The sequence below is a fragment of the Dipodomys merriami genome, unplaced genomic scaffold (assembly GCF_024711535.1).
Source record: "Dipodomys merriami isolate MVZ:Mamm:240054 unplaced genomic scaffold, mDipMer1.0.p SCAF_63, whole genome shotgun sequence".
NCBI lineage: Eukaryota > Metazoa > Chordata > Mammalia > Rodentia > Heteromyidae > Dipodomys > Dipodomys merriami.
This window is the reverse complement of record NW_027206213.1, coordinates 5,339,720-5,367,713: the sequence shown is the minus strand read 5'-3', so window position 1 is coordinate 5,367,713 and position 27,994 is coordinate 5,339,720. Positions and strand designations below refer to the sequence as shown.

Below are 27,994 nucleotides of genomic sequence, written 5' to 3'. Positions count from 1 at the left end.
AAGATGTCAATCACTGTATTTTTTGTGTGATACTATTTGTATGAAATCTAGAGTTAGAAAGTAGATTAGTGGTTGCCTGTATGTTTGTGAAGGTGGGGGAGCAGAAATTGATGAAGGGATTAGGAAAAGTGTGGCTAAATGGTGCAAGTTTCATTTTTTAGGTGATGAAATTTTAAGTATTCTAAAAGTGATTGTGATGGCTGCATAATTCTGTGATATACTAATACCCTAAGGTGAAGTGTTTAATTGGGTATGACATGAAAAGTATACCTCAACTAAAGCTCTTAAAGGGACAAGCAAACCAACAAATAAAGCACTAGCATATTATAAAATCTCTTACAGACTCCAAGATCATTGGATGCTGGAATTCAAATATTGATCCTATGTAACTTTAGAAATTACATACATTTAAAAAATTCTAGGTATTACAATTCCTACTTCTTGGGTCAGAGAAGCTAAGGGAAGCTTAAGGTGAAGAGCTGTACTTTTCAAAATCAGTCAAGTTCTTGATTGAATCAATTTTGTTTGTGAATTTTAAATATTTTGTTTCAGTCTATATTTCATGGCAGATACAAGTTTTAGTTTTTAAAGTATTTTTATATCTCAAGTCATTTTCAATGAAAACAACTAAGAAGAATTTTCTTTGATATCAACCAATCCTCCAATTCTCTGACAACTGGGCAGCTAAGAAATTTAATTCAATTCTGATACTACCTCCTCACAGAGTAGTGTTAGATTCCCACAAGTCCCAGTCCAACAACTCTGCCCATTTCAGACACCAATTAGAAGTTCTAGGTTTTGAGGTACAAATTGGGGGGTTCCCACAACCCACTTCCTGGTTCCATGATCTATTAGTACATTAACTCAAAAATGGATCAGGAGTAGTGGTGAATAACTATAACCCTAGGCACTCAGAAGGCAAAGATCAGGAGGCTTGTTCAAGGCCAGCCTGTGCAAAAATATCCCCCTGCCATCCTTTTGCGCCTCCCTGCCCCGTCCCAGCCAAAAAGCAAGGTGCAGTGGTGGTGTGCACCTGTGGTCTCAGCTATTCAGGAAGCACAGGTAAGAGGATCATAGTCTGAGGCTAGCTAAAATACAAAACCCAATATGAAAAATAACTAAAACAAAAAAGGATTAGAGGTGTGACTTAAGTGGTACAGTATCTGCTTAGCAAGTTCCAGGCTCTGAGTTGAAATCCAGGCACTACAAAAACAACAAATGAAAACAACAAAAACATACCTCCCTTAAGTCTCCTAGCTTATGGCAAAGAACACAATTTCAAGCCAGGTACAGGGTTTGCAAGCTATTTGGTAAGCTGAGGTAAATAACGAGTAGGGGAGTTTAAGATCAGCCTGAACAACAAAGCAAAATCTTGTCTCAAAAACAACAAAAGAATATTATTCAGGAACAAGCAACTGGAAAAGGTATATATAAAAAGGTATCTGGAAGTAGGATGTGGACAGCAGAGCTTCCATGCCTTCTACAGGCATGCCATCTTCCCAGTGCCTAGATGTGCTCACCAATCCATAAACTCAACTTCCAGTCCCCTGAATTCTCCTGGAGGCCAAGTGGGTGGAGCTGAAAGTTCCAACTTCATAGTCCACGGTCCTTTTGGTGACCTGAGGCTATCTAGGAACCCCATTCTAAGTCACCTCAAAGGCAAAAATTCAAATGTTCTCAGAAAGGGCTTCATAATATGAATAACAAAAGACACTCCTATCATTCAGGATCCTTGCATCGCACAAATAGCAAACAGACTTTTGTTTTATACCATAGCAACAAGATCAAATCAGGTTGAACACTGAAATAAACAGTTCAGTATAAGCCCACAGCTAATATAATGTGACTTAATTCCTATGAGAACAAACCAACAGATGTAAAGCCTAGTGTTTTAATACAAACACCTGATTACTTGCTTACTAATTACCTATCTTGTCTATCTACTGTAGACTTTTTTCTTTTTGGTGAAATAGCTAAAGTCAAAAGTCCTCTAAAGAGACTTCTCTGAAGAGGAAATAAGAAGTGCCCTGCATCTTATATATATACTTCTAATTTATGGAGGGAAAGGGAAAAAACAAAATGCTTAAATAGGGATACAGGCTGACCCACTGTAACAATGAGATGTACAAGACACTATGTTGAAAACGAACTTTACAACTTCGGCTGGGGGTGGGGGGAGGAGGAGTAATTAGGGAGGTAGGGAAGGAAGGGATGCTAGGGGAAAAACAAGGAAGAGGTAACAATGCTAGACAACAAATGTACTCATTACTCATGTAACTGTAACCCCTCTGTACAGTATTTTTACAATAAAAATGTATTAAAAAAAAAAAGAATGGCCAATAGACACATGAAGAAATGTTCAATTTCTCTAGCTAGAAAAGAAATGCAAATAAAAACAACATTGAGATTCCACCTCACCCCACTTAGGATGGCTATAATCAAGAAATCTAGTAACAATAGATGCTGGAGGGGATGTGGCCAAAAGACCCTATTGCACTGTTGGTGGGAGTGTAAACTTGTTCAACCACTTTGGAAAGCAGTATGGAGGTTCCTAAATAGACTCCATACATAGAGCTCCCCTATGACCCAGCAATCCCACTTTTGCATGCGCGTGCACGCACACGCGCGCACACACACAATGGAATTCTATGTCTCGATTAGAAAGAACGACATTGCCCCATTTGTTAGGAAATGGAAAGTCTTGGGAAAAAAAACTATATTAAATGAAGTAAGAGGGCTGGGAAGGTGGCTCAGTGGCAGAGCGCTTGCCTTGCATGCAAGAGGCCCTGGGTTCGATTCCTCAGCACCACATAAGCAAAAAGAAAAAAGCCGGAAGTGGCACTGTGGCTCAAGTGGTAGAGCACTAGCCTTGAGCTGAAGAGCTGAGAGACAGCACCCAGGCCCAGAGTTCAGGCCCCATGACCAGACCCCTCCCCCCAAAATGAAAAACCCAAAGAAACATAGGTCCCATGGTTTTTTTATTTGCAATAACTAATATATGTCTAGGACAAGCAGAAAAGGACAAAAACTATGTACATATGACCATATAAGATGAGGTTAAGTGAAAAAAAAAACCAAGACAGGGACACAAGTGGTTTTTTCTTTCTTGCTATTGTTTTTAATGTGTTTATAGTGCACTATGTGATTCTTGTTTCTTTTGTATGTTCTTCCCCCTGTTTTCACTGTATTTGATTCCGGTGTCCTGCATATTGCATTTTTATAATTTGGGGAGGGGAAGGGATATAACAAAATCCTTAAATAAGGATACAGGTTGATCTATTGTAACAATGAGATGTACAAGACATTATACTGAAAATGAACTTTACAATTTCAGGGTGGGGGGAGGGAGGAGTTGGGGAGGTGGGGAGGGAAGGGATGGTAGGGGAAAAACAAAGGAGAAGGTAACAATGCTGGATAGGAAATGTACTCATTACTCATGTAACTGTAACCCCTCTGTACAGTATTTTTACAACAAAAATATATGTGAAAAAGAAAAAAAAGTCCTCTAAAAACTATTTCCAGGTTGCCAGAAATCCCAATGGTGGCGCATGACATCCTTTTACCCTCAGAGTATAATAAACTATCCTTCTAATATTCCAGGTTAGTACTTTCAAGTAAATGCTTATTAGTGATTTCTCCTATAGCATTTATGGGCTTCTTTTATGGGTCAGTTAAATTATGTTGGAGCAGTTTCCAAACTGATGTGTTCTCCCTCTTTGACACTGAGACCCACCAATAATGTAATTATTAACTCAGCAAGTATTACTGAATATTCACTAAAATATAAGAAGCTGCTGGAATATTAAAAATAATGTAAAAAGTATGATTCCTTAACTCAAATATTTGTTGACTTTATGGTTTTGAAAAAAAGTGCTAATCAGCCCAACCCAAATCAGTACAATATTAATGTTACTTAATGTTAATAATAAGTGCTATGTGATTTTAAATAAAATTTTATGTGAAAGAGGAATCAGGGGAAGCTTCATAGTAGTAGAGGTATATAAGCTGTCGGACTTTGACAAATGGAGACATGAATTTTTGGTGAAAGAAACAACTACAACATGATTTTTTAAAAAATGAACCAAGGACTGGTGGCTCATGCCTGTAATCCTAGCTACTCAGGAAGCTGAGATCATGGTTCAAAACCAGCCCTGGAAGGAAAGTCACTGAAACTCTTACCTCCCATTAACCAACCAAAAAGCTGGAAGTAGACTTGAGCTCAAGTGTTGCCTTGAGCAACAACAATAACAATAAGAAGGACAATGCACAGGCCCTGAGTTCAAGCCCTAGGACTAGCACAAAAATAAAAGAACATATCAGCAGGCTCAAATAGTAAAGGGTTTGGTTAAGAAACCAATAAAGACCAATTTTGTGGAAATTGAGGGCTAGGTCTTCATAAAGCCTACTGACTATCAGTAAGCATGAAAAAAATACTTTAAAACCAAATGATATACAACTAGAATGTGCCTGATACAGTGGTCCTTAATAATCATGATAGAGATTACATATCACCTAATAAAAGACTTAAAGTTTAAGTGAGGCTACAAAGAAGATAAGAAAATACATACAGAGCAGATATATGTTAAATTTACCCTTACTACTTTCCTATAACACATGAGGAAGTTAGGCAAAATAATTTGCTCAAGAGGGGCTGGGAAGGTGGCTCAGTGGTAGAGCACTTGTGTTTGAGGCCCTGTGTTTGATTCCTCAGCACCACATAAGCAAAAAGAAAAAAGCCGGAAGTGGCACTGTGGCTCAAGTGGTAGAGCACTAGCCTTGAGCTGAAGAGCTGAGGGACAGCGCCCAGGTCCAGAGTTCCAGGCCCACGACCCGACCCAAAAATAAAAAAAAATTGCTCAAGAGCTCTGAATTTAATTAAGCAAGAGTTCTGAATGTGTTCTAACATTCTACACAGCATGAATAAACAAAATCACCAAGAAACCAAAACCAGAGTATGTATTTTAAGACAAAATAATGTAATACATACAATTAAAATACATATAAGGGTTACTATTTTTGAAACTGGAAAATCTAGGTGTGTCTCAGTTGACACATGAAAGCTATAGAATTTCACTGCCCTCTACCTATACTGTTAGGACTGACCAATGAACAGTTATATCCACCATTCCTTTCTTTTCAAACCCTTTCTCCACTACATTTACTTTTTAACACATGTATGTATTAGACTATTGACTAGTCCATAGTTTTAGTCTAGACAGCTGAAAAGAAGCAACTCTTACAATCCAGTTTCATTTCAAATGATTTCAGCTCAGGCCAGAGTTTTATAGATAAAAAATATCAACTAGTTTTCTTCACATTCAAATCTGAGAACCTCTTTCTATCAGGACAGAAAAAAATAAATTTAGAGCCCAGGAAAATAATTCTACCTTAACCTGAAATTTCTAAAATTCAGGTTAGTTCACTTATTAAATGCCTACAGAACTGAAATGCTCTGAAGTGCTATGTCTTAAAGGAGCTAATAAAATTAGGAAATACATTTTTTCCCCCTAGAAATTTTTGGAGATTCCTTACTTTAAGTGATACAAAAAGTTCCCACTAACATTTCTTTTTCCCCCTCACTAAAAGTCATTTTTTCTTTTAGAATCTTAAACATTTCCTAAAATGTTACATTTTAACCAGATCAAGTTGAACTGTGACATACAAAATGAAGTTTTCTTTTTTTTTAAATTCTTACTTTGCTTCTCTTGTTTTCTAATTATTTGTCCTAATTATGCTTCCTTGACTTTACTGGAGTTTTACTGTTGAGTGTATGACAGTACATTTAAATTTCTATTCATACAGCTTACAATTCTGGTCAAATATCTTCTCTCAAAATTTTCACATTAGCTTGTAATGTATGTTTACACAATTATTTTCCATAACAAGAAATATAAACATGACTCTAATATACTACCTTTCTTTTTTAAGAAAAGATACATGGATGGATATAAAGTGGCTTGATACATGGATTGATAAGTTTGGAAGTTTGGCTTTTTTTTTTAAGCCTTTCATCAGAGTATTTGGTTTATTACCATCACTGTGTTTACTGAGCCAAGTATCTACAAGAACAAATAGCAAAGCTTCCTATTCATTCTAGCAAAATCAATAAGGTTATTCATACATGTGTTGAACACTTGCCAAAGCTTTTTTTTTTGTATCAATAAAAAGCAATTGTATAATAAAGGTTATTTTGTTCTGAAAAAAAAAAAAAAAAAGCCAGGGCTCTCAAATTTGCTATATTACTTTGCAACTCTTGCATCCCTTGCCTTCAACACTGTGTGGGTGGAAGAAAGAAACCAAGACACTCAGAACAAAATGTGAAGTCAAGGGAAATTTTTAGACAGCAATAAATTGTGAAAATCACTTAAGACTTATACTCAGAACAATCTTTTTGTAGAATAATATAAATGGAGTCACTTTAGTATATCCTAGCATTCCATGTAAACAACAGATTCAGAATACAAAAACTTAGAGATCTTATATGCTCAAACTCATAGAGCTCTTTGTTCATATAAGGCAAATAAACTGCAATTGAAACAATAATTCAACTAGATTTTGCCTAATTGCTTTTCTTACTAACTTCTAAAAAAGATGACTTTATTTAGAGTCAGTTAAACTCTTAACTGTTCAGGAATCATATTGTTCCCTTTCTTACAAGTATAAAAATGTTCTTCAGTAAGTATTTGTTAACAATTTTCTAAAACCATGAATTTAAAGTCACACTGTATCTCAAGGCCTCTAATTCAAATGAATCATACTATAATGTAAAGCACACAAGAGTTTTGTAAACATCAAACAGATAAATACACTGCCAATTCTAGAAGATGCAGAATATAGACAAACAGTTGCTAGTATTGCTGGTCCACAGTCATAGGAATTTCTCAAATGATAAAAAATTAAACTATCATACCCTTTAAGGCAATACTATATGTGTAATAAGTTTCCATGCAAACTGCTGATTATCTCCTAAAAGATACTATGTAATTGTTGTTAGAAATGATTCCCAATTCTATTACATACTAAAAGAAGGAGTATAGTAGATGAAGTAGAAAGCTCCTCATTTGACATGCTGCAATAATTCTACTAGTTTTGATTTTTAAATTTTGAATGTAAGCCAAGCACTGGTGACTCATGCCTATATTTCTAGCTACTCAGGAAGGCTGGTATCTGGAGGATCACAGTTAGGAGACAGGCTGTTTAGAAAAGTCTCTGAAACCTTGTCTCCAAAATAGTTGTCAAAGGCCTAGTTTAGTGGCATGACCCTAGTGGTAGAGCACCAGCTAGGGCAAGCAAACCAAGTGAGTGTGAAGCCCTGAATTCAAACCCTAGTATGACTTCAACAACAAAGAACTGTAATTTGGATCCACCATAATTCAGATTCTTCCCAACTATTCTCCAAGTATAAAAGTGACATAGCTGTCCCTTTTCTGCATCATATATTGACATTTTGACAAAAATGAAATTGAATATAATAAATGCTCACCAATTATTTTGTTTTGTGACAAGTACTAGAGTTGAACTCAGGACCTGTGATTTACCACTTGAGTCTCATCTTCTGTCTAGCATTTTGTTGGTTAATTGGAGATGGGATTCTCCCAGACGTGTGTGTGTGGGCGCGCGCGCACACGCGCGCGCACTCAGGGCCTTGCACTTATGCTAGCAGCTGTTCTACCACTTGTACCATGTGTCTAGCCCTTTTATGTTTTAGATAAGCTCTCCTGTTTTTGCCACAAGCTGGTCTTAGACTATGAATCCTCCTTCTTATATCTTCTGCGAAACAGGCACAAGAGTGTGGTACCACACATTGCCTGCTGGTTGGGTTCCTGTTGGTGGGGTCCTACTAAATTGCCAGGTTGGCCTCAAATCACAATCCTTAGAATTTTTGCTTTCCAAGTAGTAGCTGTGATAAAACCATGCACCCAACTTTCTATACTCAACTCCCTTCTGATAAAATGGTTATCATTTCTTTTCTGGAAGGAGGTTCAAGCCTATACTCTCAAACACAGGAGAGCTTCACAACCCCCTGGCCACAGAGTTCATGAGAATCAATGAGATTTTTTGTGGAACTTCTAGGGAAAAGATGGCGACTCTTTTCAACTCATGACACAGGATTTTAGAGGCTAAGAGGATGGAGGTTATTATTTTTTCTGGGTAGAGCTAGGTTATAAAGCCACCACTCAGGAAGCAGTACTAAGAAATGTACATGAAACTAAGTCTTGATAACATTATTTGAACCCTGGGTGGAGCTATTTTGAAGCCACACCTATCCTGGACCAATTTATACACACCAATACATTTCCTTTTCCCTCTTTAATCCTGTTTTGAGCTGAGTTTTCCGTTACAACAGTTTTATTGATATAAAAACTATTTCAAGTATGTTTGTTACCCAAAGTGTAAATATACAGAATGCAGTTCTAAAACATGGTAAAAACACTCTCTCACAGATTCAAAGTCTGTCTTAATTTCAAGGATCCTCTGCCCCTTGATTTCCCTGCCCTAAGATCAAAGGCTCCAAGATATTTTATCTTCTGCCTCATATTGTCTTAATAAAAAGGATTTTATTTTTGTTACAAAGGAATAAGAGACAATGGATAAGAGAAAATAACAAGTAATGGGTAGATAGAATAAGGGGAGAGCAAATAATCTACAGAACTTTACAATAGTAAGCAGACCTTTTTCAAAATTTTACTAAAGGCCTAATGAGTGTCAGACACTAAAGCATATTTTAAAAAAATCAAGTATACTCAACTACAGGGAATACAAAAGCATCAAAATACTAAATCAGAGTTTTCCTATTCAAAAAGCAGCTGATAAAAAGTAAAATCCACAAAAAACTCCTTTGGAAATTAAAATATCTTAGAACTTATAAAAACATGCAAACCATGATCCAATCATTACCCAATTTCAAGAGGTAATAATTTAAGCACACCACATAGGTATGGCATATTATTGAGCACTCAACTCATGAAAATGTTTAGCAAAGACAATTACAACAACTAAATTGATGGCAACACAACATAAAACTTTACTTCCACTTTTTAGGGATTTTGGTGATTAAACTGCTAAAAGAAAGGTAGAAAAGTGAATGGAATAAAATGGAATTTACATGTATATTCTATGATTCTTAAGTCATACTTAAATGAATATTTACAGGCAAAATTTAGATCTTTTACATATCAGCACCAGGTGTGAGTGCTCCAATGAATTACTCGATTACAATGAGACATTAATAAGGAGTCTATATCAATCATTACTTGAGAAGAAGTAAAATAAAGTGGGTAAGGGAGTTCTTGAGTCAGACAATTTCCAACTGTTAACACCAACATTTAATAGCTGTGAAGCTTAGACCAACATCACTGTGGTTCACATTTCCTCAGTTGTTATTTATTATCTGAGATAATAAATAATAACAACCACATATGCATATCTTATCCTAAGTGCCAAGCATTTTTTCAAAGCTTTATATATTAATACTTTAATTCCTAACACTGTTATTAGGAGATAACATCTGACATCTAGGTTAAGAACCTGTAATTGGCAATCATTACACCCTATTAAATGTTAAATTCAAAGCATTGTTATAAGACATTAACTTAGCATATAGTACTAGCTCAATAAAGCTTGTGATATCCAGGAGTTTGAGAGAAAGAAGTGGGTTTAACAGGTAGGGTATGCTTAGAAGGAGCCTTGAAAATTATCTATGACTTTTATAAATGTAGTACATGGCCACCAGTAGTAGCACATGTAGATGATTTGTAAAAAAAGCTCATTATGGGGTCAGGGAAGGTGGCTCAGTGGTAGAGAGGTAGGAGTGGTGGAGTGGTAGAGGGCCTTGCATGCATGAGGCCTTGGGTTTGATTCCTCAGCACCACATAAGCAGAAAAACCCGAAGTGGCACTGTGGCTCAAGCGGTAGAACACTAACCTTGAGCTGGAGAGCTGAGGGACAGCGCCCAGGCCCAGAGTTCAGGCCCCACAACTGACCAAAAAATAAAAAATAAAAAAGCTCATTAGGCATAGTGCTGTAAGCCTTAATCTCAGCTCTCTAGACGCTGAGGAGGCAGGATCCTCATGTGTTTGAGGTCAGCCAGGACTACATAGATCAAGGCCAGCCTGGGCAACACAGGAAGACCTTAAGAAAAAAAAAAAAAGACAAGGTTCACACCTGTAGTCCTAACTACTGAGGAGACTAAGATCTGAGGACTGAAGTTCAAAGCCAGCCCGGGAAAGAAAATTTGTGAGATTCTTATCTCTAATAAAGCACCAGAAAACTGGAAGTGGTGCTGTGGCTCAAGTGGTAGAGCACTTGCCTTGAGCTGAAGAGCTGAGGGACAACACCCAGGCCCAGAGTTCAAGCCCACAACTGACAAAAAGACCAAAAAAAAAAAAAAAAAGACAAATACCTAGATAAAAGTGAAGAGCCTCAAGTCCTACCCAGACTTACTGAATGAGAATATGCATTTAAATATGATCCTCAGGTAACTTATATGACACATTAATGCTTAAGAAGTTACTGGCATGATATCATTAAATAGATAAAGACACTAACCCAGTTAGTTAAAAACCAGTTTGTAGAACTAGAATTCAGGCTTCTTATCGATGGATCTGTGTTTGTTTTTTGCTCCATGGTATACCCTCCAGATAAACACATCACTTTGAACTTCACCAACCTGAGATCTGTGCCAGAGAACATTCAGGACCTGAAATTAATTTAAATCATATTATCACTAATTGTTTTGATATGTATTTGGAATTTTAAGTGTCATTGTGAATAATCTTCAATCTTTGTTTTCAACATTACATGAAAAATAAAAATGCTGGGGCTGGGAAGGTGGCTCAGTGGTAGAGCGCTTGCCTTGCATGCCTGAGGCCCTGGGTTCGATTCCTCAGCATCACATAAGCAAAAAGAAAAAAAAGCCGGAAGTGGCACTGTGGCTCAAGTGGTAGAGAGCTAGCCTTGAGCTGAAGAGCTGAGGGACAGCCCCCAGGCCCAGAGTTCAGGCCCCACAACCGGACCCCCCAAAAAAAAAATGCTATCCCTTAACACAAGGAATTCTTACATTTATATAGTAAGTTTCAACAATGAATCTTCAATATAAAGAGACCATAGAGATTCAGAAGACAGAGACTTTATGTAGACAAATTATTGAAAGTCATGGAATCTCTGAGATAACAGACTTCATCTAGAATGCCAACTATGTAGTTTCAGATAGTACTGTAACCAAAACGGAGTCTGGCTAGGTACAGTGGAGCATGCCTACAATCTCAGCACTCAGGAGGCAGAGTAAGGGAAATTTTGAGGGTAGCCTTAGGTACACAGTTAAGACCCTTTCTCAAAAATCCCAAAGAACAGGACTGAGGATGTAACTCAGTGGTAGAATGCTTGCCTAACATTCATAAGGCTCTGGGTCAATCCCTAGAGCAAACAAAACAATACAAAATCAAGAAGTCAGGTTGATTTGGGATCAGCCATTAGCTATATATCATAGTTGTTCCAAAAGGCTGTATGTGCTGAGGAGTAGCTAATCTTGTAAAGATAACCTATAGGATTTTGTAAAGGTAAAGAAACTAAGGTTCAGAGAGGTTAAGTGAAATAAATGAAATAAATGGACCAGAAGTCTAGGTTCCCTAACTTCAAGTAGAGTGGCTTTTATCCTGTACATAAATGCCTCTCCCTTCCAATACATGCTTTCAATAAAAATGTTCATTTTATGTAACATAATAAAAGCCAACCCAATCAAAACTCAACTCAGAACAAATACCTTAGAAAGTTTTATTAGGTTATTAGAGCACTTACAATCCTATAATAAGGGCATTTATGTACATTCGAAGATTTAAGTGAAGCCCACAATCTGTATGTTCTATGACTGCGATCAATGAGTGGTCTGACTCAGGTTGTTTCCTGACAATTATACTTCACAGTAAATTTTTCCATATGACAATTCTTTAGAGTGGAGCAATGATGACTCAAGGTACCTAGATGTTATGAAGAAGCTTTCAAGTTAGGGGTAGGAGGAAAATGAGGGGGCTTACTGAATCATTAACAGCCTACTCCTTTATGGAACCTAGCAAATCCTTTCTGGAAGCCATTTAAAAGATAGCTTAGGAGGTATTTCTGGCTAAAGCCTTAATGGGCTGATCTTTAAGAGGTGAACTACATGCAAACAAATCACTATGCTATTTCTAGTATTTATTTTTTTGGTCATGGGGCTTGAACTCTCAGCCCAGGCACTATTCCTCAGCTCTTCAGCTCAAGGCAAGTGCTCTACCACTTGAGCCACAGCGCCACTTCCAATCACCATGCTATTTCTAAAAGAGACAAAGCCAAGAGAAGTCTTCAGCAAAATGTATTTTTTTTGGTTGCTGTCAGTGATAAATTAGAAAATTATTTGCTATCAATTGAAATCACGAATCCTTAAGAGACCACCTCAAAAACTGTGATAGCTCCTTTGGTAAATTGATATGACCACTTCAGAGACTAAACTATTTTGAGTGCAAATTACAAAAAAGCAATGTATATTTAAAAAGTTTTCTGAAGCAAGGTATGGAGGGTCACATCTGTAATCCCAGCTAAGACTGGGAAAATTACAATTGGAGACCAGCCTGGGAAAAAATATTTGAGAGATTCAATCTCAATCAAAGCTGAACAATGTGGTATGTGCTGTCATCACAACTATGAGGGAAGCATAAATAGGAGGATTGTGTTCTGTACCAGACCAAGCAAAAACAAGACACTAACCAAAACACAAGGAAGCAGGCACTGGTGGCTCACGCCTGTAATCCTAGCTACTCAGGAGGCTGAGATCAGAGGAACATGGTTCGAAGCTATTCCAGGCAGGAAAAGTCCAGGAGATTTTATTTCCAATGAAGCACCACATATAAATGAATGAATGAATGAATAAGGAAAACAAATAAAGCTGAGGGCATGGCTCAACTGGTAGAGCACCTGCGTTGCAAATACAAGCCCTTCCATTTAAACCCTACTATAGCAAAAAGGAAAAAAGCAAGCAAGAAAAGAAAATGCTTTCTGTTACATGACTTATGCCTATAAATATGGCTGTGATTTCTGTTTAGAAGGAGCCACTACCTTATGAATGTCACATCTTTTTACACATTTTCTCATAAATGGTAAACTTAACTAATTTGGATGTTTTGGTCCTTTGATGGTAAATTTACAGGATGGTGGTGAAAAGTAATTCAAACAAAAATCCATTAAGTTAACCATAGTGTAAAATGAAAGAAAAGTCAGTACTGGCAGAAGAAACACAAGGACGACTGTGCATAGTTATCTGTCAAGAACCAGGAATACTATACAACATTCAGGTCTTGAAGAACCAACAAAGCACTTCCAATATTTTCACTGATTGTTAAAAATAAAAATGAACTTAACTGTACCTTCTAAATAGTAGGTCAACTGGTTTGCTGAGCACAACAACAAACAACTAGAACACAATCAGGGACAATCACTTTGAATTTCATTCTTATGGAAAGAAGTTTGAAAGAAAACCACATTACTGGTCTTTTCATCTTTTCTTCTTTTCTGTGAGAAAGAAGCTCAATTGAAATCCAGACAGTCTTCCTGTAAGGCCATGTATGTTATTAGAGTGCTGATAAAATTTCCATTTTAAATTTTTGGAAAAGACAACAAACACTAAGAACTGAAGACAGCCTTTGAAATTATGCTACCAAATTTTTCTTACATGTCAAAAAGTTATCTCTTAGTGTCTAATGGAATATCATGTTCAACAGCCCCATTCCCTCACACACATAAAAGACAAAGGAAGTTTAATATATATAACTTATTATACATATGTACACATATATATATATATATGTGTGTGTAGCAATAGATACAGTAATGAAGAGACAGAAATGAGAAAAGCAGTGACACAGAATTAGAAATACTTTGCAAGGCTTAAGCTTAGAATAGCAAACTGGAATTTACTACTGCAAAAATTTGGTAACAGACTGAATAAATCTTAGTTATTGTTCATCATTGTTATTTCCAAAATTAAGTTCAGTTTTTTTTTTACCATAGTCATACTTTTTAAGTCAACATAGTAATATGTCCCTTTCGCAAAGCACTAGTTTTCTTTCAATGTAGTTGTACTGCTTCTATTCTCTACTGAATTTATATATTTATGTCTTAACTCATTAGACTTTAGTAGATCCAAGTTATCAGAACTGCTCATGGCCATGTTTACCTATTGTGTGAGAATTTATTTTTAAAAATTCCTTCTCTTGATCTCTACCCCCTTCTCTTCCATTATAAAATTTTTATTTCACAAAAATGGAAATAAAACATTCATAATCCAAACACCAAATCAATAGACTGAAAGCTATTTCTAAAACAAGCCACACATGGGTACAGTTCGCACAGAATTTCAAGTCTTTCATTAAAAACTACTGCCATGGGCTGGGAAGGTGGCTCAGTGGTAGAGCGCTTGCCTTGCATGCTTGAGGCCCTGGGTTCAATTCCCCAGCACCACATAAGCAAAAAGAAAAAAGCCGGAAGTGGAGCTATGGCTCAAGTGGTAGAGTGCTAGCCTTGAGCTGAAGAGCTGAGGGACAGCGCCCAGGCCCAGAGTTCAGGCCCCACGACCGACCCCAAAAAAATAAATAAATAAAAACTACTGCCACTTTTAATTTTATAGATAGTTTTTAAAATACTTTCAGAGTTAATAGCAAGATGGGCTATGTGTTCCATGCTAATAGCTAATGTTTAAAACATATTAAATAATTCAACCTGTACAGTATGTGAGTAGGTCTGGCTATCTATACATACATATGAATACATATATGCAAATACTGACGAGCTAGACTTCTAACAACTTACTGAAAAATGTTTAAAATAGGAAGCTTTGTTAAAGTTATAAACAGTTATATACATATAGTGGGGGGGGTGGACAGTTGTGGGGCTTGAACTCAGGGCCTGGGTGCTGTTCCTGAGCTCTTTTGCTCAAGGCTAGTACTCTACCACTTTAAACCACAGCTCCAGTTCTGTTTTTTGGATGGTTAATTGGGGAGAGTCTCATAGACTTTCCTGCCTAGATTGGCTTTGAATTGCAATCCTTGCATATCAGCCTCCTAATTAGCTAGGATTACAGGCCTGAGCCACCAGCATCTGGCCTCATAGTTTTAATAGTCACTCTAGTGACTGTAGTCACTATTTAATTTAGTGTACAGTAAAAGTTCTCAAATTCTACTTGATGCCATCAAATTCTAAATAATCCTGGTTAAAAACACGAATAAGAAAAGTGATTCCCAATCATTAGAGATAATTAACTAGAAAAGGAATTGTCTTCACCTATTATTATCAGTAGAGTGAAAAACCATGGAAGTTTATTTTCTTGGGTTTGAAATATTAACCCCATAAACAATTGAACTGGCATAATAATTATTTAAAACTAGTAATGTCTACATGCACATTGTCCTATGAACAGATTTTCCAAAAGTACATATTGAGAACTTTCCAAGCATTTAAACATTTGAGGTCTAATTTTTCAATACTTCTAATACAAGATTAAAACTTTGAAACAAATGAGGGAGGGGGTAACAAGTTCAACAAGAAATATACTCTACCTTAATACACTACCTTAATATGTAACTGGAACCCCCCTATATATCACCTTAACAATTAAATTAAAAAACTGAAACAATTAGTTTTCTGAGAAATTAAGCATGAATACAAAATTTGAAAGCCAGAGTCATCTCTTCACATTAAACATGTTATTCTTTCAGTTCCCCAACTCTATGCCATAGCAACAAGAAAGTTGTACGGTTTTAATTTTAAAATAAATACTCTTACTGAAGCATTTATATATATATATATATATATATATATATATATATATATATATATATACACATGTATGTTTTAATGTTTAGAAAAAATTCCAAATGTTACAAATGTCCAGAACAGTACTAAAACTCTTTTTCAGTGTAGGAGAGGATCTGATTTTTAGAAACAGTAATTGCTTTTTCAGAGTGCATGTTATTTAGAAATAGCCTCAACTTACTTCCTATTTTCTTTCTGTCAAAATCTTGAATCATATGCAAAAAAATAATATGAAGTACCTTATAGGCAAATAACCCCCCTTTCCTTAAAAACAAGGGTACTGGGAACAAATACAAAATGATGAGCTACTTTCATGTGTGGCTCTTTGACTTAGAAGGTAATTAAGAAAGTTCTAAAAATATTCTGAATAATCAGTCTTGTTGAGTAAGTATAAGGCTTTCAGTTACTAAAGTAGACTTATGTTAGACAACTGTTTACTTTTAAAACAAGATGGATGGCCATCTTTAACACAACCCATACTTCACTCTATCCACCAAAGCTTTACCATTCTGACTTTTTATGTCCCGCTACTCTGATCTAGACACTGCTGTCTTCTTGTAGTTCCCTGCAGTTTAGCATGCTTGCACCTCAGGGGCAGTGTATTGGCTGGTCTTTCTGAAATTTCTTTCCCCAAGATTACCTACCAGACACATTTTCTTCTTCAGCTCTAATCAAATTTATGCATCATCTTATCAAGAAGTCTTTTCTGACTACCCTGTATAAACTGCATTTTCCTCTGACTCCATTCTCAGATCTCACATACTCCCTCCTTTCTTATTAATTTATTTGTGTGTATACATTTTAATGGAAATTTTCCAACAGACACAGAAGTAGAAAGAAGTTTCATGTATGACATTAACAATTTTCAACATTAAGGCCAATCACATTTTATCTGTTTCCCTTCCAAATTATTGTTAAGCCCCAAATTCAGACATTATATTTTAATTCATAATTCATTTTATTATATATCTCTACAAGGAAGGACTTTTCAATAAACATACACATATATGCACCACATTATCACACCTAAAAGTTTGACAATTCATTTTCATTAAATAACCCATATCCAAACAAACCATTTTTCACAAATGTCTTTTTACAGTTACCTTGCTCAAAGTAGAATCTAAATTCCAAATGTCACCTTTGGTGGCTATGCCTCTTAAGTTTCTCTTAAATCTTATTGTTTTTCCTCACTCTTTATTTGTTGGTATTATTCTTTGAAGAAACTAGGTAAACTAGGTCATTTCTTCTTGAAGCATTTGAAGCACTTAGGATCAAATTCAGGGCCTCATGTATGACAGACAAACCAACACTCTATCACTAAAGTACAATCCTAGCCCTACTTTTTTTTTGCCCAGGTCTTAGGATTAGATTGTACACACACTGGAAGGCACACAGTCTATACCTACACCAGTGCCTGATATATAAAAAGTACCCAGTAAACACTGAATGAATATCTGGCATTTATGCCCCAAGTCTAATAGCAAAAAATGCTAATCCTAGCACTCTTTCCTACTAAGTGGAAAAGCAGATCTCAGTAACCACAGAACAATCAGATTTGATACTTAAGGAAGTATCTACTTGATTGATATTCCTACTTACGCCTCCTTCAAAAGTGTACTTTTCTCCCAGAGTAGAACGAAACACGAAACACGTATGGTGAATTTTAGCTGAAACTTAAGTTTACGGGAGAAGAAAACGACAGCAAAGAAAACAAAAACAAAAACAAATAAAAGAAAAACGGCGGGGGATTGGTTGCTCATGCCTGTAAGTCTAGCTATTCAAGAGGCTGAGATCTGAGGATTGTGGTTCAAACCTATCTCCCACAGCAAAATCTCTCTTAATTCCAACTGACCATCAAAGATCTAAAAGTGAAGCTGTAGCTCAAAGTTGTAGAGCACTAACTTTGAGCAATGTACTTAGGCCCTGAGTTCAAGCCCCACGACTCAGGGTACAGACAGATGGACACCTAGAAAAAGAATGAAGAAGATTGTGGGGAGCTGGGGATACTGCATATTTCTTAAATTAGAAACATCCCAAGAGGTTCATTATAAAATAAAATCAGCAAGAAATGCTCTGTAAAGGAAGTAAACTACATACATATTGAATTAATTTTTTTTGGGGGGGGGTCCGGTCATGGGCCTGAACTCTGGGCCTGGGCGCTGTCTCTCAGCTCTTCAGCTCAAGGCTAGCACCCTACCACTTGAGCCATAGCACAACTTCCGGCTTTTTTTTTTCTGCTTATGGAGTGCTGAGGAATCGAACCCAGGGCCTCATGCATGAAAGGCAAGCGCTCTACCACTGAGCCACTTTCTCAGCCCCTGAATTAATTTTTTTAACTACATAACTGGTCAAGATTAATTGGCAGTATGACAAATGTCAGGATTCTCCCATTTGTAAGCCTCAACAATATATTCTATTTTCTGTAAATGATATTTTGAGGCATAAAAGCATTATGGGGTGATATGAGTATTATGTAGAGCTCTATTTCTCTGAAATAGCTTTCAGTGGCAAACAAACAAAACCCTAAACTACAACACTTTGTACAATATTCTGAAAAAAAGAAAAAGGTCTTCTTAGGATCATTTGCAATTCACTTTTCTTAATTACCTGATGGATTTTTTTGTTGTTGTTGCGACAATAAATTTATAACAGAGAAAAAAATACAAGATTTGAGTGAATATCAGACAAATTGGTGCTTCCCCCCCCCTTTTTAATAGAAATAAGTAATCAAAGCTTATTTCTGAAATTAGAGAAATGCTGTTGGGGAGGGGGGGTTGTTCACATTTGTAATACCAGCACTAGAGAGGCAAAGGCGTAAGGAAGGATATGGAGTTCAAGGAAGGCCTGGGCTACACAGCAAGATCTTGTCTTAAAAAAAAAAAATTTAATCAAATGCATGTTTTGATTCTTATTTCCATTAAAAAAAGAAAAGAATTTCCCTTATATTCACATAAGCAACTGTGCTTTCTCTTTATTATAAATGCATTCAGGAACAGCCAAAATTTAGGACATACAAAGTATAACGTGTCTGGCAATTATTTTCAATCTCTGAAGGCAAAACTAAAGAAGTGATCTGCTTAAGATAACATTTTTAAAAAGCTAATAGCAGAAGATCATATCTAGATCTTTGAGTGACCAATATTTCTTCTCTGGAGTTTCCCAACATTAATCTGGGGGAAATCTTTCTCTAGAATAAACCAAACTTTAATCAATAAACTGCCCACTACCACAAATGTAAAAACTAAAAGTCCAGAAACACAAATCCCTTGAAAGAATGACTTCTATTTACGTGCTATGTATAATATATTTAGAGAAAATCTGGGAAAGGTGGCTAAAAAAAAAATTCTGTAAACAGAAAGTGCTAAGTAGAATTCACTGCTAGAATTTTGATACCTGTTTATAAATGCTGCCAGAAATCTTTAATATTAGACTCTTTAAAGTATCATCATTTTTTTCACTGTTGATTTTTTGTTTCCTTCACTGGTTCCTATATCTGTTTTATTTTCTTCAGCTAAACGATATTAATTTGAATATGATTTTTCAAAGGAATTCCTAAAACCATCTCAGTGACATCATAAATTGGTCATTAGGAAATTTTCATATATACAGTTAAAATACATGTATGATAATTTCAGTAAACTGATTCAAGTGATAGGTCTATATTAATGTTCAATGGTAAAATGTATGGTGCCTGTTAGACGTTAGGAAGATAGTTTTCAATATTAAGTCTTAAACTAACGTCTTTCCCAGATAAAGGTTTTATGGAAAACCTTAGCTGTTCACAAAGTAGTAGTTTTATAGTCCTTGTATCATCTAAGCTACTAGAAACCCACAATAAAGCATATTCTGAAATGACAACTTTTACAATTGACATTTTGATAACCCCAAAGGAAGCAGAAACTAAGTCAAATGGAAACATCCTTAGATTTCCCCTGGACACTTGCCTCATTAATACTCACCTCAGTTTTCTGCCCGCCCTCCTTCCTCCGGCCGTCTCCACCCCCTCCCCCCAGGCTTCATTATTTGTTTTGAGGCATCCCAAAGAAACTGGGAAACCTACAAAGCCCGGCTTCAACAGTCAACTTTTGCCTTTAGACTCCAGGATTTGAGTAAAGGCACTGAGTGGATTCCTCAAAGTACAAATGACTCTGATAAATCTAGTTGGTAAGTACTAAGAAATAAAGTTCAACATAACGTGACTGTAAGATAAAATGTCCATCTTCAGGAGCACAAAATCCTGAAATCTGCCACTACAAGAGATTTCAAGCTTACTTTTTTCAAATCAATAAATATGACACTACTGACCAAGCTCATAAAAATCTAGGAGATAGTTCCCTTTTTTTAAAGCTTTAAATTTATTCGTTGAGGAATCATAATCACTTTACAACACATTACCTTCCACACACTTAACATTCTATTTTCCAACTGTTTGTGTTAAACCCAGGGTCTCTTAAATTATAAAAAGAGATGTTAGAAGACTGTGGAAAAAAGTACAAAGCAATACATGTCTCACTTTCATTTTGTGATGCAACCACCAGAAAGTACAATCTAGGGGCAGCTGTACAATACAAATTTCTAAAGTAAAAGTATTTGCTTTTGCTATAACTCTGTTCATTCTCATCTCAATAAAAATCTGTTAGAAATGAAGCTTGATTTAATTTTTTGGTACCTTTCAGTTTGGTACCCCAGAACAAAAAGTACCAAAATAAATAAAATTGCCCTTTAAAGGATTTTGCTCTACAAGTTCTGAATAAAAAAATAAATAATTCCTGGGCTGTATTTACACAATCATGACGTTTTGAGGCACATAAGTCTGATTATGCTCGGAAAATATTTTTCTGCTGTGAAGAAAACGTATCATAAGCTGAAATAGTACTGCAGAAACAGAACCTTCCCAAAATTCAAAGACTAAAATTCACACTCCTATTGAAACTGAATAATAAACTCATTTCTCCTCTGCAGATTCAATGTAGAAGACAATGCTGTATCTGAAACAAAAGATCTCCTGCTATGAAAGCAAAGTAACATTGGGAAGACTAAGAAAAAGTAAACCGCTTTTGATCCAAAACAAATAGGTAACCTTTTAATATTTTAACTTGTTTAATTTAAACAAGTTTCATTTCTTATTCAAAAACGACTCTTTATAAAGGGCTCAGAAATGTTTTCTGAATAGACTGATAATCAAGGGATGGGAAGTAACGCTCAAACCAAGGCACGTTCAGTGGTGCATAATGACTAAAACGTATTGCATTTAAAAAAAACGATCCCAACACTCTACTTCCCCACCCCCGCCACCACTGCTCTCTAGTTTCCTAAAAGACTCGTACGTATTAAGATTTAAAAAAAAAAACAAAAAAACAGATAAGCTGAGTGGGTGATTTTCTGTATCTTCTCCCCTCCGAACATTTTTCAGGAAGTCCTTTGAGGTTTCAAGACTCGAATTCAAACTCTGTGTGAAAAAGAACTATTGTTTGAACTACCTAACAATTACCCCAGACTTCTTTCATACTTTGGCTCACCTGTGAGCAAAATGAGCATCTTTTAACTTTTCCACGGCGAGTTATTATTACTCACCAACGCCTTCGGAGCCTCGGACAGCTGGCGCGGTAGACCAAGCATCCCCATTAATTACACAGCTTTCTGGACCTCAGTTTACCCACTTACGGAAACGGGCATGTATGTATGTATGTATGTATGTATGTATGTATGTATGTATGTATGTATGTATGTATGTACGTAAGCACTCGCGCTGCTTGGGCCTCGGAGATGAAATTAATTAGTGTTTTCTTTTTAAATGCTCTGAGGTCCAAAGATGAAAGGAATTCGAGAGAGAGACGCGCAGAGATGATGACAATAATCCCAGCAATAAAAAAAGAATGACTAACTTGGAAGTCCGCGTTACGTAAGGATGCAGAAACAAGTTCCCAGCTCCGCACACACAAAAGGAAAGCCCACTCCCGGCCCCCTTTGTTTCTCTTTCCCGGCGCTGGGCCTCCCCGCCTGCAGCCCGGCGCACGGGGCGCACGGGGCGCACGGGGCTCCCGGCCGGACGCCGCTCGGCCGCGGCGGGGGAGGGCGGGCGCGCCGCGCCGCGCCTGACAAAGGCGCTTCCTCCGGCGAAGGCGCGGGATGCAGGCGCCGCAAACTCCGCTCCCGCCGCCTCCCCGACTCGACGTCGCCGAGGCGGGGGCGGGAGGACCCAGGTGCCCGAGCGAACAGCACGCTCGGCCGCGGAGAAAGCCGCCGACGAAGTTGCGCTCCCGCCGGCCCCCGACCCCGCCGCGACCCCTCCCCGCGGCTCGCGTCGCCCCGCACACTCACCGGACAATTCCTGGTGGCCCGAATGTCAGCACGGCCACCCCCCACCCGAGACCCGGCGCGCGGGGGCCGAGGGTGAGTGCGCGGGCCACGCGAACGGGCAGCCCCGGCGCTCCTTCTGCCGCCGCCACTGCCGCCGCCGCCGCCTGCCTTCCCCGCCAGCCGCCCCAGCCCCGCCAGGCGAAGTTGGCCGCGTAGTCGAGCGCTCGAGAGCCGTTGGTGAGGAAAAGGCGAAGGGCCGGCTTTGTGGTGCGCTCCAGGCAGATCCGGCCGCGCCGCAAGGCTGGGGCTGCCGCTGCTGCTGTACCCGCCGCTGCTGCTGCTGTAGCTGTTGCTGCTGCTGTAGCTGTAGCTGTTGCTGCTGCTGGCGGAGGCGGCGGCGCGCCCCCCGCCCCCCCAACGGTCTCCCCGCCTCGCGCCGCCTCTGGGTCACTGACACACACACGGAGGGAGGGGAGGAGACTAGCAGGAGGGCGGGGTCTGAGGTTGGAGACCTGGGCAGGACGACAGCGGGAAGGCGGCGACGCCGCACCGCTAGGGCTCTTGGGAATTGTAGTTCTTCGACGGAGTGAGGGGGAGGAAATGGGATACATTGTGGAGGATAGGGTCGCACTCCCTCTGCACTGCGCATGGTCGGAGGGATGGGGGGGGGCGCCGTTGCCATGGTCACCAGCTCCCCTAGCGAGTGTGTTCTGTACTGCTGTTGACTAAACAAGGCCGTTCTTGTATCTCAGAGCTGTTGAGGATCCGGCCCATGGCCAGTCCTTCCTACTTAGCTCCACTCCCAACAACTAGCTTCACCTCTCACAAGTGCTCAGGGAAATTTGTCTTCCTCCGGGTAGTTCATCCTTTATTGTTGCTTAATTTTCTTCCCTAAGTCCTAAATCACAAATACACTTTTCTCTGGACTTAAGTGAATTCCTTCTTAATACAGATTTCTTTATTCAAGACATTGAAATCTGGCTGCTTACAGTAATTTAGTTTATAGAATTTTTAGGAACATCACCATTAACAGAATCTCATAATCTCATAATTTCTTTGCTCAATTACTCATGTCCAACTAGCACCAGCAAAGGTAACATGAATGATGCACATCACTGTATTTTACTTGATCAGTATAAAATGTTCCAGATTTGTTCATCTTAAGACCTAGCATTTTTTTTCTGCTTGTGTGATGCTGAGGAATCGAACCCAGGGCCTCATGCATGCAAGGCAAGTGCTCTACCACTGAGGCACCTTCCCAGCCCCAACCTACCATTTTTAAGAGATAAAAATTTCATAAAATTCAAAAGATGACTAGAAAGTTTTAAATCGTTTGTGTATATGTATTGGCCAACTTTCATTTGGCAATGTAAAACCTGAACCAACGTATGAGAGTATGTTGTTGAGCTGGTCAGCTAACTCTACACCCATTCTGGGCATTCAGGTATGCATAAGTGATGATGAGAAGGGCAGAGAAAGCCAGGACTCATTACTGACTCTTCAGAGGGCTAGAGATAACCTGCTCCTAAGCTCTTTGATTTCCCCTCTCAGTTTACCTAGAGGTCAACACTGTGGAAGAAAAGGGGTCATGCCCAGGAAGCAGACACACATTTACAGAAGAAAGAGTTGGTTTCCAAAGAATCTCAGGATCAGTAATTCTGATGCCTGCAGACCACATAATTATTTGCTTATTGGAAAAATATGTATTGAATGTTTGCTATGTACCAGGCACTTTATTAGGGCTTAGAAATAGAGATACAAAAATGTAAACAAAACATACCTTTTTTTTCCAAAATGGTTATTCTACAAAAGAGATGAATAGATTCCATGTGGCAAGTACTGTAATAGGAAAGTGCATACTAATCCAGACCCTAGAAAGGCCAGGAAATGCTTTAAAGCTCATATGAATGTGAAGATTACTAGGACTTTGTGTATTTTAATAGGGAAGGAGAAAGAGATGTGAGGGCACTGTAAAGTGGGGAGAACAGCAAGTACAGCATCTTTTCCCAGAAGCCTTAATAAGTGAGTCACATGTCTGCACATAAACTAAAAATGGCAGCCAGTAGATGGCATGAAGCTAATTATCTCCAGATGACATCTACGTACTCCTCAAGAAAAAGGAGGCAGTGTCCTCAAAATTGTGACGAGGAGGTGTGGATTAAGAAAGTTGAGGCAAGCCAGGCACCAGTGGCTTACGCCTGTAATCCTAGCTGTGCAGGAGGCTGAGATTTGGGGATCCTGGTTCAAAGCCAGCCCAGGCAGGAAAGTCTGCAGAAAACCGGAAGTGGCGCTGTGCCTCAAGTGGTAGAGTGCTCACCTTGAGCTGAAGAGCTGAGGGACAGTGCCCAGGTCCAGAGTTCAAGCCCCACAACTGACCAAAACAAACAAACAAACAAAGTTGAAGCAATTACCCAGAATAAGAATAGGAGCTGGCAAGCAATCATAAATCTACTGGAAGGAAGAAGCCAAGGATGACTCCCAGATTTTTGGTTTGTGTAATTACCATCTAGAGGAACCATTCACTGAGTCTCAGAATACAGGAGTTGAACAGCTATGAGGGGGAATTTAACGAATTCTCTTTGGATATGTGGAGTTTGAGATGACTCTTGGGTATCTAGATAGAAAAGTAAGTGGAGTAGTAGGTTACATATATGACTTGGGTTCTGGAAAGAAGATTAGAGCAGTATAAGAGCATTATGGGAATAAGTACTATTGTAGCATAGTATGCTCAGCAGATAAGTAATAATAGAACCCACGTAGACACCAGCCCTTCAGATGTACGCAGGTAGATCATGAAAATGCCTGGGAGGAGACAAGAACACTAGGGTACACAAAGAAGCACTAAAGTGTAATATATAGACAAGAATAAAGTCAATCTACATAAAGCCACAAGTGCACATGACAGAATTAGCAGTTGACAATGTGAAAATGGGTACAATAACCACAGTGTATATACATTAGAAATTAAATTCATAAAAACTAGAACCTAGAGATTAAAATGATAACTTCTGAAATAAAATTTACAGGATAGGATTAACAGAGGCAAATTAGACACTGAACAAATGAAGACACTCAAAAAAATACATAACAAAGCAATAGAATCTAACCAAATAAAGCACAGAATAAAAAATGGTACAGGGAAAAAAGAAAGAACCTTAGCGATTTGTAGGATATTACCAACTTTCTAAACCTTGCATAATTGCAGTTCCAGGTGAAAGAAGGGATGCAGCAAGAGGGATGGTGGAGGTGACACACAAAAAAAGAGAAATCCTTATCAAACTGTTGAAAGCCAACAACAAAGAGAAAATACTAAGAGCAGCCAGAGGAACAAGACATATTATGTAGACAGGAACAAAATAAGAATTTAGTATACTTCCAATAAAAATTCAAGGCAGACTACAATAAAAGGCATATTTTTAGGGCTCAAAGAAAAAAATTGTCATGTAAAATACTGTTTTTAGACAAAATAGTTTTCAAAAATGAAGGCTAAAGAAAACAAAAGCTTAGACAATGTCTTCAGCAGAACTGAACTAAAAAAAGGTTAAGACAACTTTTCTGCATAAGAAAAATGAGACTGCAAGGAAATTGGATTTATGCTAAAGGAAAAGAGTGCCAGAAATGGTACATATAAGTAAATGAGTAAATGCAAAACTTTTCTCCTTCATTGAAAAGTTTTTGAAAGATAATTTAAAGTGTACTGTAGGATCATAATGTATGTGGAAGAAAAATGTTTGACAAATTGCTTAAAGGATGGAAGGAGGAAATGGAATTATATAGAAAGGTCTTACAATATACATGAATGTTTGCTACTGTGTGAAATAATAAATTGAAATTCATACTCCAAACCTTAGAACATCTTTCAAAAACAAAGCAAACAAGGTCTGGGACCATGGCTCCAGTAGTAGGACACCTACCTAAGAAGCATCAGGCTCTGAGTTCAAATGCCAGTATTTCTAAACAATGTTAACCACAAAAATAACAGATTAGCTAATAAGTCTGCAGTGAATATAAAATGACATCCTAAAACAATACCTTGAATGAAGAAACATAAATATATTTAAGAAATTGTGTCCCTAATGACTATGAAGCTGCAATACTAGCTGTGGACGGGCTGGGAAGGTTGCTCAGTGGTAGAGTGCTTGCCTTGCATGCATGAGGCCCTGGGTTCGATTCCTCAGCACCACATGAGCAAAAAGAAAAAAGCCGGTGGGGGGGAGGGGGGAGGCTGGGAAGGGATGTGAAGGGTAAACCAAAGGAGGAGGCTGCAATGCTTGGTAAGAAATGTACGCATTATCCTGCCCGTGTAATTGTAACCCCTCTGTACAGTATGTTCACAAATAAAATTAAATTAAATTTAAAAAAAAAAAGAAAAAGAAAAAAGCCGGAAGTGGCGCTGTGGCTCTAGTGGTAGAGCGCTAGCCTTGAGCTGAAGAGCTGAGGGACAGCACCCAGGCCCAGAGTTCAGGCCCCACAACTGGACCCCCCCCCCAAAAAAAATACTAGCTGTGGACTCTACCTCCTGACTTTATTTAAGTTCACAGAAAAGCAAACTTCTATCTTGTTTGATGGCATTACTGTCTTACAGTCTACATTATGGACTGCTGAACCTAATCAGAGAAGTGACAAGCATATAGTAGTTTCATGAAATAAAATAAATATATTTCTTAGAATTAAGAAGACCCACACATTGCCAGTAAATTCACCATACTTCCTCAGCTCTATCCTTGACACTAAGTTCTTTTGTATAACATGATTTACTATTGCTTCAGTTAGCTTTTCTTGAAGGAGAAATTATGTGCAAATGCTTAAAAGAGACCTTAGGAGACAGTAAAATGATCAATATACCGTACTTTCAACTGAGTCAGGATCAGAGATATATGCTGGGGTTTGTGCTAAAAATTCAGGTTAGAAAATGAAGGTTATATTCATTTATATGTCAAAAATCTAAGAAGCTTCTCCTCTCCACTTTTTTTTGTGCCAAGCCTGGGGCTTGAACTCACGACCTGAGTGCTATCCCTGATATTTTTTGTTTAAGGCTAACACTATTCCATTTGAGCCTCCACCTTTTTTTTTTTTTTTTTTTTTTTTGTATGTGTGTGCTTAATTGGAGAGGGTCTCACAAACTTTCCTGCTGCCCTGGATGGTCTTTCACTGAGATACTTAGATCTCAGCCTCCTGATTAGGCATTAGCCACTAGCTCTTGGCTGAGAAATCCTTTTTAAAATTATGACTTTACTTTCACCATACAGTTCTACATAGTCCTATGCAATCTGCAATCACTTTAATTCAGAACAGTTCAGTCATGGAAAGTGAGTGGGCCTCCAAATACCATCCACTCAGTCTATATACATAGTTGCTTATGTGTGGCTTCAAAGTTGGTATATACAGAAATCTAGTCATTCAGTAACAAAGTAAATTCTTGGAACTCAGATTTTAGATTTAAAAAAGAAAATTAAGTGCATTTCTTTAAAAAGTTTTGATCTGGGACAGCCAGGTGCTGGTGGCTCATGCCTGTAATCCTAGCTACTCAGGAGGCTGAGATCTGAGGAGCGTGGTTCAATGTCAGCCCGGGGAGGAAAATCCATGAGTCTCTTATCTCCAATAAACCACTCAGAAAACCTAAAGTGGCCCTATGGCTCCAAGTGGTAGAGTGCTATCCTTGAGTTGAAGAGCTCAAGGACAGTGCCCAGGTCCAGAGTTCAAGCCCCATGACCAACAACAAAAAAAAGTTTTGATCTGGGAAGTTGACTGGAAAAATTCAAGAAGTTTCTTGTACCTATCATCTGACTATGTCAAAATCAACTAAAATTCTATTTCTACTCTTTCTACTAAAGAAATGCAGAAAACAGAGTTT

General features: G+C 38.1%; 1 protein-coding gene across 4 annotated transcripts in view; it reads right to left on the bottom strand.

The window, feature by feature from the left end:
• The window catches only part of Peli1 (pellino E3 ubiquitin protein ligase 1), a 50,148-nt gene extending 27,715 nt beyond the window's left edge, over positions 1–22,433 (bottom strand). The window contains exon 1 of one of the 4 annotated variants that reach the window (XM_070004532.1): positions 22,162–22,433. The gene's annotated coding sequence lies outside the window, so the exon portion shown is untranslated. Of the gene's footprint in view, positions 1–10,548; positions 10,673–21,414; positions 21,513–21,725; positions 21,745–22,161 lie in introns of those variants that run through there. The other 3 variants (XM_070004537.1, XM_070004535.1, XM_070004534.1) reach the window with 3 other exon arrangements.
• Positions 22,434–27,994: the final 5,561 nt, after the last annotated feature.